The sequence below is a fragment of the Primulina eburnea genome, unplaced genomic scaffold, assembly GCF_022965805.1.
Source record: "Primulina eburnea isolate SZY01 unplaced genomic scaffold, ASM2296580v1 ctg588, whole genome shotgun sequence".
NCBI classification, from domain to species: Eukaryota; Viridiplantae; Streptophyta; class Magnoliopsida; order Lamiales; family Gesneriaceae; genus Primulina; species Primulina eburnea.
The window spans coordinates 11,351-25,955 of NW_027331375.1; the positions used below are offsets into that span (position 1 = coordinate 11,351).

Below are 14,605 nucleotides of genomic sequence, written 5' to 3' on the forward strand. Positions count from 1 at the left end.
CTGACATTTCTATGGACTTTATTTTGGGGTTGCCTAGGACTAAGAAGGGGAGGGATTCTATTTATGGATTACTTTATGGGCTAAACTTTGCACAATAAAGTTGTAATCTACTACTTGTCATCCTCAAACGGATGGACAAACTGAAGTTGTCAATAGAACTTTGGGAACACTTTTGCGTGCTATTCTTAAAAGAACTTGGACTGACATTTCTATGGACTTTATTTTGGGGTTGCCTAGGACTAAGAAGGGGAGGGATTCTATTTATGGATTACTTTATGGGCTAAACTTTGCACAATAAAGTTGTAATCTACTACTTGTCATCCTCAAACGGATGGACAAACTGAAGTTGTCAATAGAACTTTGGGAACACTTTTGCGTGCTATTCTTAAAAGAACTTGGACTGACATTTCTATGGACTTTATTTTGGGGTTGCCTAGGACTAAGAAGGGGAGGGATTCTATTTATGGATTACTTTATGGGCTAAACTTTGCACAATAAAGTTGTAATCTACTACTTGTCATCCTCAAACGGATGGACAAACTGAAGTTGTCAATAGAACTTTGGGAACACTTTTGCGTGCTATTCTTAAAAGAACTTGGACTGACATTTCTATGGACTTTATTTTGGGGTTGCCTAGGACTAAGAAGGGGAGGGATTCTATTTATGGATTACTTTATGGGCTAAACTTTGCACAATAAAGTTGTAATCTACTACTTGTCATCCTCAAACGGATGGACAAACTGAAGTTGTAAATAGAACTTTGGGAACACTTTTGCGTGCTATTCTTAAAAGAACTTGGACTGACATTTCTATGGACTTTATTTTGGGGTTGCCTAGGACTAAGAAGGGGAGGGATTCTATTTATGGATTACTTTATGGGCTAAACTTTGCACAATAAAGTTGTAATCTACTACTTGTCATCCTCAAACGGATGGACAAACTGAAGTTGTCAATAGAACTTTGGGAACACTTTTGCGTGCTATTCTTAAAAGAACTTGGACTGACATTTCTATGGACTTTATTTTGGGGTTGCCTAGGACTAAGAAGGGGAGGGATTCTATTTATGGATTACTTTATGGGCTAAACTTTGCACAATAAAGTTGTAATCTACTACTTGTCATCCTCAAACGGATGGACAAACTGAAGTTGTCAATAGAACTTTGGGAACACTTTTGCGTGCTATTCTTAAAAAGAACTTGGACTGACATTTCTATGGACTTTATTTTGGGGTTGCCTAGGACTAAGAAGGGGAGGGATTCTATTTATGGATTACTTTATGGGCTAAACTTTGCACAATAAAGTTGTAATCTACTACTTGTCATCCTCAAACGGATGGACAAACTGAAGTTGTCAATAGAACTTTGGGAACACTTTTGCGTGCTATTCTTAAAAAGAACTTGGACTGACATTTCTATGGACTTTATTTTGGGGTTGCCTAGGACTAAGAAGGGGAGGGATTCTATTTATGGATTACTTTATGGGCTAAACTTTGCACAATAAAGTTGTAATCTACTACTTGTCATCCTCAAACGGATGGACAAACTGAAGTTGTCAATAGAACTTTGGGAACACTTTTGCGTGCTATTCTTAAAAGAACTTGGACTGACATTTCTATGGACTTTATTTTGGGGTTGCCTAGGACTAAGAAGGGGAGGGATTCTATTTATGGATTACTTTATGGGCTAAACTTTGCACAATAAAGTTGTAATCTACTACTTGTCATCCTCAAACGGATGGACAAACTGAAGTTGTAAATAGAACTTTGGGAACACTTTTGCGTGCTATTCTTAAAAAGAACTTGGACTGACATTTCTATGGACTTTATTTTGGGGTTGCCTAGGACTAAGAAGGGGAGGGATTCTATTTATGGATTACTTTATGGGCTAAACTTTGCACAATAAAGTTGTAATCTACTACTTGTCATCCTCAAACGGATGGACAAACTGAAGTTGTCAATAGAACTTTGGGAACACTTTTGCGTGCTATTCTTAAAAGAACTTGGACTGACATTTCTATGGACTTTATTTTGGGGTTGCCTAGGACTAAGAAGGGGAGGGATTCTATTTATGGATTACTTTATGGGCTAAACTTTGCACAATAAAGTTGTAATCTACTACTTGTCATCCTCAAACGGATGGACAAACTGAAGTTGTCAATAGAACTTTGGGAACACTTTTGCGTGCTATTCTTAAAAGAACTTGGACTGACATTTCTATGGACTTTATTTTGGGGTTGCCTAGGACTAAGAAGGGGAGGGATTCTATTTATGGATTACTTTATGGGCTAAACTTTGCACAATAAAGTTGTAATCTACTACTTGTCATCCTCAAACGGATGGACAAACTGAAGTTGTCAATAGAACTTTGGGAACACTTTTGCGTGCTATTCTTAAAAGAACTTGGACTGACATTTCTATGGACTTTATTTTGGGGTTGCCTAGGACTAAGAAGGGGAGGGATTCTATTTATGGATTACTTTATGGGCTAAACTTTGCACAATAAAGTTGTAATCTACTACTTGTCATCCTCAAACGGATGGACAAACTGAAGTTGTCAATAGAACTTTGGGAACACTTTTGCGTGCTATTCTTAAAAGAACTTGGACTGACATTTCTATGGACTTTATTTTGGGGTTGCCTAGGACTAAGAAGGGGAGGGATTCTATTTATGGATTACTTTATGGGCTAAACTTTGCACAATAAAGTTGTAATCTACTACTTGTCATCCTCAAACGGATGGACAAACTGAAGTTGTCAATAGAACTTTGGGAACACTTTTGCGTGCTATTCTTAAAAGAACTTGGACTGACATTTCTATGGACTTTATTTTGGGGTAGCCTAGGACTAAGAAGGGGAGGGATTCTATTTATGGATTACTTTATGGGCTAAACTTTGCACAATAAAGTTGTAATCTACTACTTGTCATCCTCAAACGGATGGACAAACTGAAGTTGTAAATAGAACTTTGGGAACACTTTTGCGTGCTATTCTTAAAAGAACTTGGACTGACATTTCTATGGACTTTATTTTGGGGTTGCCTAGGACTAAGAAGGGGAGGGATTCTATTTATGGATTACTTTATGGGCTAAACTTTGCACAATAAAGTTGTAATCTACTACTTGTCATCCTCAAACGGATGGACAAACTGAAGTTGTCAATAGAACTTTGGGAACACTTTTGCGTGCTATTCTTAAAAGAACTTGGACTGACATTTCTATGGACTTTATTTTGGGGTTGCCTAGGACTAAGAAGGGGAGGGATTCTATTTATGGATTACTTTATGGGCTAAACTTTGCACAATAAAGTTGTAATCTACTACTTGTCATCCTCAAACGGATGGACAAACTGAAGTTGTAAATAGAACTTTGGGAACACTTTTGCGTGCTATTCTTAAAAGAACTTGGACTGACATTTCTATGGACTTTATTTTGGGGTTGCCTAGGACTAAGAAGGGGAGGGATTCTATTTATGGATTACTTTATGGGCTAAACTTTGCACAATAAAGTTGTAATCTACTACTTGTCATCCTCAAACGGATGGACAAACTGAAGTTGTCAATAGAACTTTGGGAACACTTTTGCGTGCTATTCTTAAAAGAACTTGGACTGACATTTCTATGGACTTTATTTTGGGGTTGCCTAGGACTAAGAAGGGGAGGGATTCTATTTATGGATTACTTTATGGGCTAAACTTTGCACAATAAAGTTGTAATCTACTACTTGTCATCCTCAAACGGATGGACAAACTGAAGTTGTCAATAGAACTTTGGGAACACTTTTGCGTGCTATTCTTAAAAGAACTTGGACTGACATTTCTATGGACTTTATTTTGGGGTTGCCTAGGACTAAGAAGGGGAGGGATTCTATTTATGGATTACTTTATGGGCTAAACTTTGCACAATAAAGTTGTAATCTACTACTTGTCATCCTCAAACGGATGGACAAACTGAAGTTGTCAATAGAACTTTGGGAACACTTTTGCGTGCTATTCTTAAAAGAACTTGGACTGACATTTCTATGGACTTTATTTTGGGGTTGCCTAGGACTAAGAAGGGGAGGGATTCTATTTATGGATTACTTTATGGGCTAAACTTTGCACAATAAAGTTGTAATCTACTACTTGTCATCCTCAAACGGATGGACAAACTGAAGTTGTCAATAGAACTTTGGGAACACTTTTGCGTGCTATTCTTAAAAAGAACTTGGACTGACATTTCTATGGACTTTATTTTGGGGTTGCCTAGGACTAAGAAGGGGAGGGATTCTATTTATGGATTACTTTATGGGCTAAACTTTGCACAATAAAGTTGTAATCTACTACTTGTCATCCTCAAACGGATGGACAAACTGAAGTTGTCAATAGAACTTTGGGAACACTTTTGCGTGCTATTCTTAAAAGAACTTGGACTGACATTTCTATGGACTTTATTTTGGGGTTGCCTAGGACTAAGAAGGGGAGGGATTCTATTTATGGATTACTTTATGGGCTAAACTTTGCACAATAAAGTTGTAATCTACTACTTGTCATCCTCAAACGGATGGACAAACTGAAGTTGTCAATAGAACTTTGGGAACACTTTTGCGTGCTATTCTTAAAAAGAACTTGGACTGACATTTCTATGGACTTTATTTTGGGGTTGCCTAGGACTAAGAAGGGGAGGGATTCTATTTATGGATTACTTTATGGGCTAAACTTTGCACAATAAAGTTGTAATCTACTACTTGTCATCCTCAAACGGATGGACAAACTGAAGTTGTCAATAGAACTTTGGGAACACTTTTGCGTGCTATTCTTAAAAGAACTTGGACTGACATTTCTATGGACTTTATTTTGGGGTTGCCTAGGACTAAGAAGGGGAGGGATTCTATTTATGGATTACTTTATGGGCTAAACTTTGCACAATAAAGTTGTAATCTACTACTTGTCATCCTCAAACGGATGGACAAACTGAAGTTGTCAATAGAACTTTGGGAACACTTTTGCGTGCTATTCTTAAAAGAACTTGGACTGACATTTCTATGGACTTTATTTTGGGGTTGCCTAGGACTAAGAAGGGGAGGGATTCTATTTATGGATTACTTTATGGGCTAAACTTTGCACAATAAAGTTGTAATCTACTACTTGTCATCCTCAAACGGATGGACAAACTGAAGTTGTAAATAGAACTTTGGGAACACTTTTGCGTGCTATTCTTAAAAGAACTTGGACTGACATTTCTATGGACTTTATTTTGGGGTTGCCTAGGACTAAGAAGGGGAGGGATTCTATTTTTGGATTACTTTATGGGCTAAACTTTGCACAATAAATGTTGTAATCTACTACTTGTCATCCTCAAACGGATGGACAAACTGAAGTTGTAAATAGAACTTTGGGAACACTTTTGCGTGCTATTCTTAAAAAGAACTTGGACTGACATTTCTATGGACTTTATTTTGGGGTTGCCTAGGACTAAGAAGGGGAGGGATTCTATTTATGGATTACTTTATGGGCTAAACTTTGCACAATAAAGTTGTAATCTACTACTTGTCATCCTCAAACGGATGGACAAACTGAAGTTGTCAATAGAACTTTGGGAACACTTTTGCGTGCTATTCTTAAAAGAACTTGGACTGACATTTCTATGGACTTTATTTTGGGGTTGCCTAGGACTAAGAAGGGGAGGGATTCTATTTATGGATTACTTTATGGGCTAAACTTTGCACAATAAAGTTGTAATCTACTACTTGTCATCCTCAAACGGATGGACAAACTGAAGTTGTCAATAGAACTTTGGGAACACTTTTGCGTGCTATTCTTAAAAAGAACTTGGACTGACATTTCTATGGACTTTATTTTGGGGTTGCCTAGGACTAAGAAGGGGAGGGATTCTATTTATGGATTACTTTATGGGCTAAACTTTGCACAATAAAGTTGTAATCTACTACTTGTCATCCTCAAACGGATGGACAAACTGAAGTTGTAAATAGAACTTTGGGAACACTTTTGCGTGCTATTCTTAAAAGAACTTGGACTGACATTTCTATGGACTTTATTTTGGGGTTGCCTAGGACTAAGAAGGGGAGGGATTCTATTTATGGATTACTTTATGGGCTAAACTTTGCACAATAAAGTTGTAATCTACTACTTGTCATCCTCAAACGGATGGACAAACTGAAGTTGTCAATAGAACTTTGGGAACACTTTTGCGTGCTATTCTTAAAAGAACTTGGACTGACATTTCTATGGACTTTATTTTGGGGTTGCCTAGGACTAAGAAGGGGAGGGATTCTATTTATGGATTACTTTATGGGCTAAACTTTGCACAATAAAGTTGTAATCTACTACTTGTCATCCTCAAACGGATGGACAAACTGAAGTTGTCAATAGAACTTTGGGAACACTTTTGCGTGCTATTCTTAAAAAGAACTTGGACTGACATTTCTATGGACTTTATTTTGGGGTTGCCTAGGACTAAGAAGGGGAGGGATTCTATTTATGGATTACTTTATGGGCTAAACTTTGCACAATAAAGTTGTAATCTACTACTTGTCATCCTCAAACGGATGGACAAACTGAAGTTGTAAATAGAACTTTGGGAACACTTTTGCGTGCTATTCTTAAAAAGAACTTGGACTGACATTTCTATGGACTTTATTTTGGGGTTGCCTAGGACTAAGAAGGGGAGGGATTCTATTTATGGATTACTTTATGGGCTAAACTTTGCACAATAAAGTTGTAATCTACTACTTGTCATCCTCAAACGGATGGACAAACTGAAGTTGTCAATAGAACTTTGGGAACACTTTTGCGTGCTATTCTTAAAAGAACTTGGACTGACATTTCTATGGACTTTATTTTGGGGTTGCCTAGGACTAAGAAGGGGAGGGATTCTATTTATGGATTACTTTATGGGCTAAACTTTGCACAATAAAGTTGTAATCTACTACTTGTCATCCTCAAACGGATGGACAAACTGAAGTTGTCAATAGAACTTTGGGAACACTTTTGCGTGCTATTCTTAAAAGAACTTGGACTGACATTTCTATGGACTTTATTTTGGGGTTGCCTAGGACTAAGAAGGGGAGGGATTCTATTTATGGATTACTTTATGGGCTAAACTTTGCACAATAAAGTTGTAATCTACTACTTGTCATCCTCAAACGGATGGACAAACTGAAGTTGTCAATAGAACTTTGGGAACACTTTTGCGTGCTATTCTTAAAAGAACTTGGACTGACATTTCTATGGACTTTATTTTGGGGTTGCCTAGGACTAAGAAGGGGAGGGATTCTATTTATGGATTACTTTATGGGCTAAACTTTGCACAATAAAGTTGTAATCTACTACTTGTCATCCTCAAACGGATGGACAAACTGAAGTTGTAAATAGAACTTTGGGAACACTTTTGCGTGCTATTCTTAAAAGAACTTGGACTGACATTTCTATGGACTTTATTTTGGGGTAGCCTAGGACTAAGAAGGGGAGGGATTCTATTTATGGATTACTTTATGGGCTAAACTTTGCACAATAAAGTTGTAATCTACTACTTGTCATCCTCAAACGGATGGACAAACTGAAGTTGTAAATAGAACTTTGGGAACACTTTTGCGTGCTATTCTTAAAAGAACTTGGACTGACATTTCTATGGACTTTATTTTGGGGTTGCCTAGGACTAAGAAGGGGAGGGATTCTATTTATGGATTACTTTATGGGCTAAACTTTGCACAATAAAGTTGTAATCTACTACTTGTCATCCTCAAACGGATGGACAAACTGAAGTTGTCAATAGAACTTTGGGAACACTTTTGCGTGCTATTCTTAAAAGAACTTGGACTGACATTTCTATGGACTTTATTTTGGGGTTGCCTAGGACTAAGAAGGGGAGGGATTCTATTTATGGATTACTTTATGGGCTAAACTTTGCACAATAAAGTTGTAATCTACTACTTGTCATCCTCAAACGGATGGACAAACTGAAGTTGTCAATAGAACTTTGGGAACACTTTTGCGTGCTATTCTTAAAAGAACTTGGACTGACATTTCTATGGACTTTATTTTGGGGTTGCCTAGGACTAAGAAGGGGAGGGATTCTATTTATGGATTACTTTATGGGCTAAACTTTGCACAATAAAGTTGTAATCTACTACTTGTCATCCTCAAACGGATGGACAAACTGAAGTTGTCAATAGAACTTTGGGAACACTTTTGCGTGCTATTCTTAAAAGAACTTGGACTGACATTTCTATGGACTTTATTTTGGGGTTGCCTAGGACTAAGAAGGGGAGGGATTCTATTTATGGATTACTTTATGGGCTAAACTTTGCACAATAAAGTTGTAATCTACTACTTGTCATCCTCAAACGGATGGACAAACTGAAGTTGTCAATAGAACTTTGGGAACACTTTTGCGTGCTATTCTTAAAAGAACTTGGACTGACATTTCTATGGACTTTATTTTGGGGTTGCCTAGGACTAAGAAGGGGAGGGATTCTATTTATGGATTACTTTATGGGCTAAACTTTGCACAATAAAGTTGTAATCTACTACTTGTCATCCTCAAACGGATGGACAAACTGAAGTTGTAAATAGAACTTTGGGAACACTTTTGCGTGCTATTCTTAAAAGAACTTGGACTGACATTTCTATGGACTTTATTTTGGGGTTGCCTAGGACTAAGAAGGGGAGGGATTCTATTTATGGATTACTTTATGGGCTAAACTTTGCACAATAAAGTTGTAATCTACTACTTGTCATCCTCAAACGGATGGACAAACTGAAGTTGTCAATAGAACTTTGGGAACACTTTTGCGTGCTATTCTTAAAAGAACTTGGACTGACATTTCTATGGACTTTATTTTGGGGTTGCCTAGGACTAAGAAGGGGAGGGATTCTATTTATGGATTACTTTATGGGCTAAACTTTGCACAATAAAGTTGTAATCTACTACTTGTCATCCTCAAACGGATGGACAAACTGAAGTTGTCAATAGAACTTTGGGAACACTTTTGCGTGCTATTCTTAAAAGAACTTGGACTGACATTTCTATGGACTTTATTTTGGGGTTGCCTAGGACTAAGAAGGGGAGGGATTCTATTTATGGATTACTTTATGGGCTAAACTTTGCACAATAAAGTTGTAATCTACTACTTGTCATCCTCAAACGGATGGACAAACTGAAGTTGTCAATAGAACTTTGGGAACACTTTTGCGTGCTATTCTTAAAAAGAACTTGGACTGACATTTCTATGGACTTTATTTTGGGGTTGCCTAGGACTAAGAAGGGGAGGGATTCTATTTATGGATTACTTTATGGGCTAAACTTTGCACAATAAAGTTGTAATCTACTACTTGTCATCCTCAAACGGATGGACAAACTGAAGTTGTAAATAGAACTTTGGGAACACTTTTGCGTGCTATTCTTAAAAGAACTTGGACTGACATTTCTATGGACTTTATTTTGGGGTTGCCTAGGACTAAGAAGGGGAGGGATTCTATTTATGGATTACTTTATGGGCTAAACTTTGCACAATAAAGTTGTAATCTACTACTTGTCATCCTCAAACGGATGGACAAACTGAAGTTGTCAATAGAACTTTGGGAACACTTTTGCGTGCTATTCTTAAAAGAACTTGGACTGACATTTCTATGGACTTTATTTTGGGGTTGCCTAGGACTAAGAAGGGGAGGGATTCTATTTATGGATTACTTTATGGGCTAAACTTTGCACAATAAAGTTGTAATCTACTACTTGTCATCCTCAAACGGATGGACAAACTGAAGTTGTCAATAGAACTTTGGGAACACTTTTGCGTGCTATTCTTAAAAGAACTTGGACTGACATTTCTATGGACTTTATTTTGGGGTAGCCTAGGACTAAGAAGGGGAGGGATTCTATTTATGGATTACTTTATGGGCTAAACTTTGCACAATAAAGTTGTAATCTACTACTTGTCATCCTCAAACGGATGGACAAACTGAAGTTGTCAATAGAACTTTGGGAACACTTTTGCGTGCTATTCTTAAAAGAACTTGGACTGACATTTCTATGGACTTTATTTTGGGGTTGCCTAGGACTAAGAAGGGGAGGGATTCTATTTATGGATTACTTTATGGGCTAAACTTTGCACAATAAAGTTGTAATCTACTACTTGTCATCCTCAAACGGATGGACAAACTGAAGTTGTCAATAGAACTTTGGGAACACTTTTGCGTGCTATTCTTAAAAGAACTTGGACTGACATTTCTATGGACTTTATTTTGGGGTTGCCTAGGACTAAGAAGGGGAGGGATTCTATTTATGGATTACTTTATGGGCTAAACTTTGCACAATAAAGTTGTAATCTACTACTTGTCATCCTCAAACGGATGGACAAACTGAAGTTGTAAATAGAACTTTGGGAACACTTTTGCGTGCTATTCTTAAAAGAACTTGGACTGACATTTCTATGGACTTTATTTTGGGGTTGCCTAGGACTAAGAAGGGGAGGGATTCTATTTATGGATTACTTTATGGGCTAAACTTTGCACAATAAAGTTGTAATCTACTACTTGTCATCCTCAAACGGATGGACAAACTGAAGTTGTCAATAGAACTTTGGGAACACTTTTGCGTGCTATTCTTAAAAGAACTTGGACTGACATTTCTATGGACTTTATTTTGGGGTTGCCTAGGACTAAGAAGGGGAGGGATTCTATTTATGGATTACTTTATGGGCTAAACTTTGCACAATAAAGTTGTAATCTACTACTTGTCATCCTCAAACGGATGGACAAACTGAAGTTGTCAATAGAACTTTGGGAACACTTTTGCGTGCTATTCTTAAAAGAACTTGGACTGACATTTCTATGGACTTTATTTTGGGGTTGCCTAGGACTAAGAAGGGGAGGGATTCTATTTATGGATTACTTTATGGGCTAAACTTTGCACAATAAAGTTGTAATCTACTACTTGTCATCCTCAAACGGATGGACAAACTGAAGTTGTCAATAGAACTTTGGGAACACTTTTGCGTGCTATTCTTAAAAAGAACTTGGACTGACATTTCTATGGACTTTATTTTGGGGTTGCCTAGGACTAAGAAGGGGAGGGATTCTATTTATGGATTACTTTATGGGCTAAACTTTGCACAATAAAGTTGTAATCTACTACTTGTCATCCTCAAACGGATGGACAAACTGAAGTTGTAAATAGAACTTTGGGAACACTTTTGCGTGCTATTCTTAAAAGAACTTGGACTGACATTTCTATGGACTTTATTTTGGGGTTGCCTAGGACTAAGAAGGGGAGGGATTCTATTTATGGATTACTTTATGGGCTAAACTTTGCACAATAAAGTTGTAATCTACTACTTGTCATCCTCAAACGGATGGACAAACTGAAGTTGTAAATAGAACTTTGGGAACACTTTTGCGTGCTATTCTTAAAAGAACTTGGACTGACATTTCTATGGACTTTATTTTGGGGTTGCCTAGGACTAAGAAGGGGAGGGATTCTATTTATGGATTACTTTATGGGCTAAACTTTGCACAATAAAGTTGTAATCTACTACTTGTCATCCTCAAACGGATGGACAAACTGAAGTTGTAAATAGAACTTTGGGAACACTTTTGCGTGCTATTCTTAAAAGAACTTGGACTGACATTTCTATGGACTTTATTTTGGGGTAGCCTAGGACTAAGAAGGGGAGGGATTCTATTTTGGATTACTTTATGGGCTAAACTTTGCACAATAAAGTTGTAATCTACTACTTGTCATCCTCAAACGGATGGACAAACTGAAGTTGTCAATAGAACTTTGGGAACACTTTTGCGTGCTATTCTTAAAAGAACTTGGACTGACATTTCTATGGACTTTATTTTGGGGTTGCCTAGGACTAAGAAGGGGAGGGATTCTATTTATGGATTACTTTATGGGCTAAACTTTGCACAATAAAGTTGTAATCTACTACTTGTCATCCTCAAACGGATGGACAAACTGAAGTTGTCAATAGAACTTTGGGAACACTTTTGCGTGCTATTCTTAAAAGAACTTGGACTGACATTTCTATGGACTTTATTTTGGGGTTGCCTAGGACTAAGAAGGGGAGGGATTCTATTTATGGATTACTTTATGGGCTAAACTTTGCACAATAAAGTTGTAATCTACTACTTGTCATCCTCAAACGGATGGACAAACTGAAGTTGTCAATAGAACTTTGGGAACACTTTTGCGTGCTATTCTTAAAAGAACTTGGACTGACATTTCTATGGACTTTATTTTGGGGTTGCCTAGGACTAAGAAGGGGAGGGATTCTATTTATGGATTACTTTATGGGCTAAACTTTGCACAATAAAGTTGTAATCTACTACTTGTCATCCTCAAACGGATGGACAAACTGAAGTTGTCAATAGAACTTTGGGAACACTTTTGCGTGCTATTCTTAAAAGAACTTGGACTGACATTTCTATGGACTTTATTTTGGGGTAGCCTAGGACTAAGAAGGGGAGGGATTCTATTTATGGATACTTTATGGGATAAACTTGGCACAATAATGTTGTTATCTACTACTTGTCATCCTCAAACGGATGGACAAACTGAAGTTGTAAATAGAACTTTGGGAACACTTTTGCGTGCTATTCTTAAAAGAACTTGGACTGACATTTCTATGGACTTTATTTTGGGGTTGCCTAGGACTAAGAAGGGGAGGGATTCTATTTATGGATTACTTTATGGGCTAAACTTTGCACAATAAAGTTGTAATCTACTACTTGTCATCCTCAAACGGATGGACAAACTGAAGTTGTCAATAGAACTTTGGGAACACTTTTGCGTGCTATTCTTAAAAGAACTTGGACTGACATTTCTATGGACTTTATTTTGGGGTTGCCTAGGACTAAGAAGGGGAGGGATTCTATTTATAGATTACTTTATGGGCTAAACTTTGCACAATAAAGTAGTAATCTACTACTTGTCATCCTCAAACTGTGACACCCCTGACCTCTTTAAATAAAATACGCAGCGGAATAAAAATTTTCTTTAAAATATGGAAGGAGTTTCAAAATACATTTTCTTTAAACATTTAACAACCAAAATAAATACATGATCATTCAAAAGGTATAACAAAATACAAAACATCAGTCCTATGATCATGCCATCAAAATCATCCTTCCAACGGTGCATGCATATGACTCCCTGTCCACAGTCAACGTCCCGGGCCTCCACTCTGATCTGCATCACATGAAATAACTGAAATGAGAATAAATCTCAGCAAGTGGAACTCTTACATAGCAATGATATATAGTATACTCTGTAAACATGGCTTTGAAATCAGAAATACCATCAACTCTGAAACATGAATACTGTAGCAATAACTGTAGCAATAGCATAGCAATAGTTAGCAATACGATGGTATTCACTTTTCTATGGTTGGATTGATATCAATAGTATCTATGACTGTGGTTGCAAATATCCCATCGATATAAATCGATAACTGTGAGGGGATAAAAGCCTATGGTCGATGATCATCTAATTGCATGCAATGCTCTGACTATGATTAATCAATCCAATAAAACATTTGAACTCTGAATAGCATTTAAGCCGTCGTTTCGCAATCTCTATCTTTTCTCTTGTATTCCCTTTTAACAATAGTGAGACATACATGCCTCCAATAGATAATCAATGAAATCAATACATAACAATGGATCAATGGAAGGGAATAACACTTTGAAACCTTTAAAACACAATACATATAATATCATGTGAGCAAAGGGATGAAATTCCACTTACAACCCAATAGAACACCTCAAACTTAGCTCTTGGTCAACACCTACAACAATAATCCATAAATAACACCAACATCAACTCTATATCCAAGAATCCATAACAATAAATCCATAAATCCACAAGAATAACATACCCAGTCAACTCTTAACTCAAAACCTTAAAAGAATCGCACCAAAAGCTTACCTAAGCTTCCTAGCACCAAGGAGAACGTCGATCTCAACTCGAATCGTCAAAAAGAAGCTTGGATTGAAGATAGGAAATGAAAGAAATGAGGGAAAACCCTAAGAAATGGAGAGAATTCGAAATGAAAGAGAAGAGAAAAAGGTAAAGTGATGGCCAACCACTCCAAAAAAGCACTAAATATCTCGCCCATACCTCCACGCGGGTGCGGCAACACAAGGACCGCGGGGTGCGCCAAGCCTACGACCAAAAACCATTTTCTGAACCACTGAGACCGCGGGTGCGGTGCTGTAAGGACCGCGGGGGCGCTCTACCTTCGGACCAAATCTTACTCTGCGCACAGCTTCTACAAAGATCGCCTCAGAAACGCCTCTTCCCGTTCGAATTGGAAAAAGTGGTAAACTACAAAGTTGTAGCTCTATGTGTTATCTTGATTCCCTCAAAATTTCAGATCATTTGGATGTCTGAGTAAAAAGTTATGCTAAATCTCCCAACCTGTGTCACTGGAGGAACGTCGAATCACACGACACACTTCGGGACACTTTGGCTTACCTTCCACAATGATTTGAACAAAACTCAAAATACGAAAGTTATAGGCCTTATGTCTTATCTAACCACTCCAATTGGCCTCACCTCATTTGGATCAATATACTATTTATCATGAATTTAATCGTAACGCCGCTACA

General features: G+C 37.5%; 1 long non-coding RNA gene across 1 annotated transcript; it reads right to left on the minus strand.

Moving 5' to 3' along the window:
* Positions 1–13,015: 13,015 nt before the first annotated feature.
* Positions 13,016–14,027, minus strand: LOC140821487 (uncharacterized). Its single transcript, XR_012115755.1, has 3 exons — positions 13,923–14,027; positions 13,743–13,782; positions 13,016–13,184 (listed from the first exon to the last, which is right to left on the minus strand). It is a non-coding gene; the product is annotated as an uncharacterized lncRNA (long non-coding RNA).
* Between the last annotated feature and the right edge of the window lie 578 nt (positions 14,028–14,605).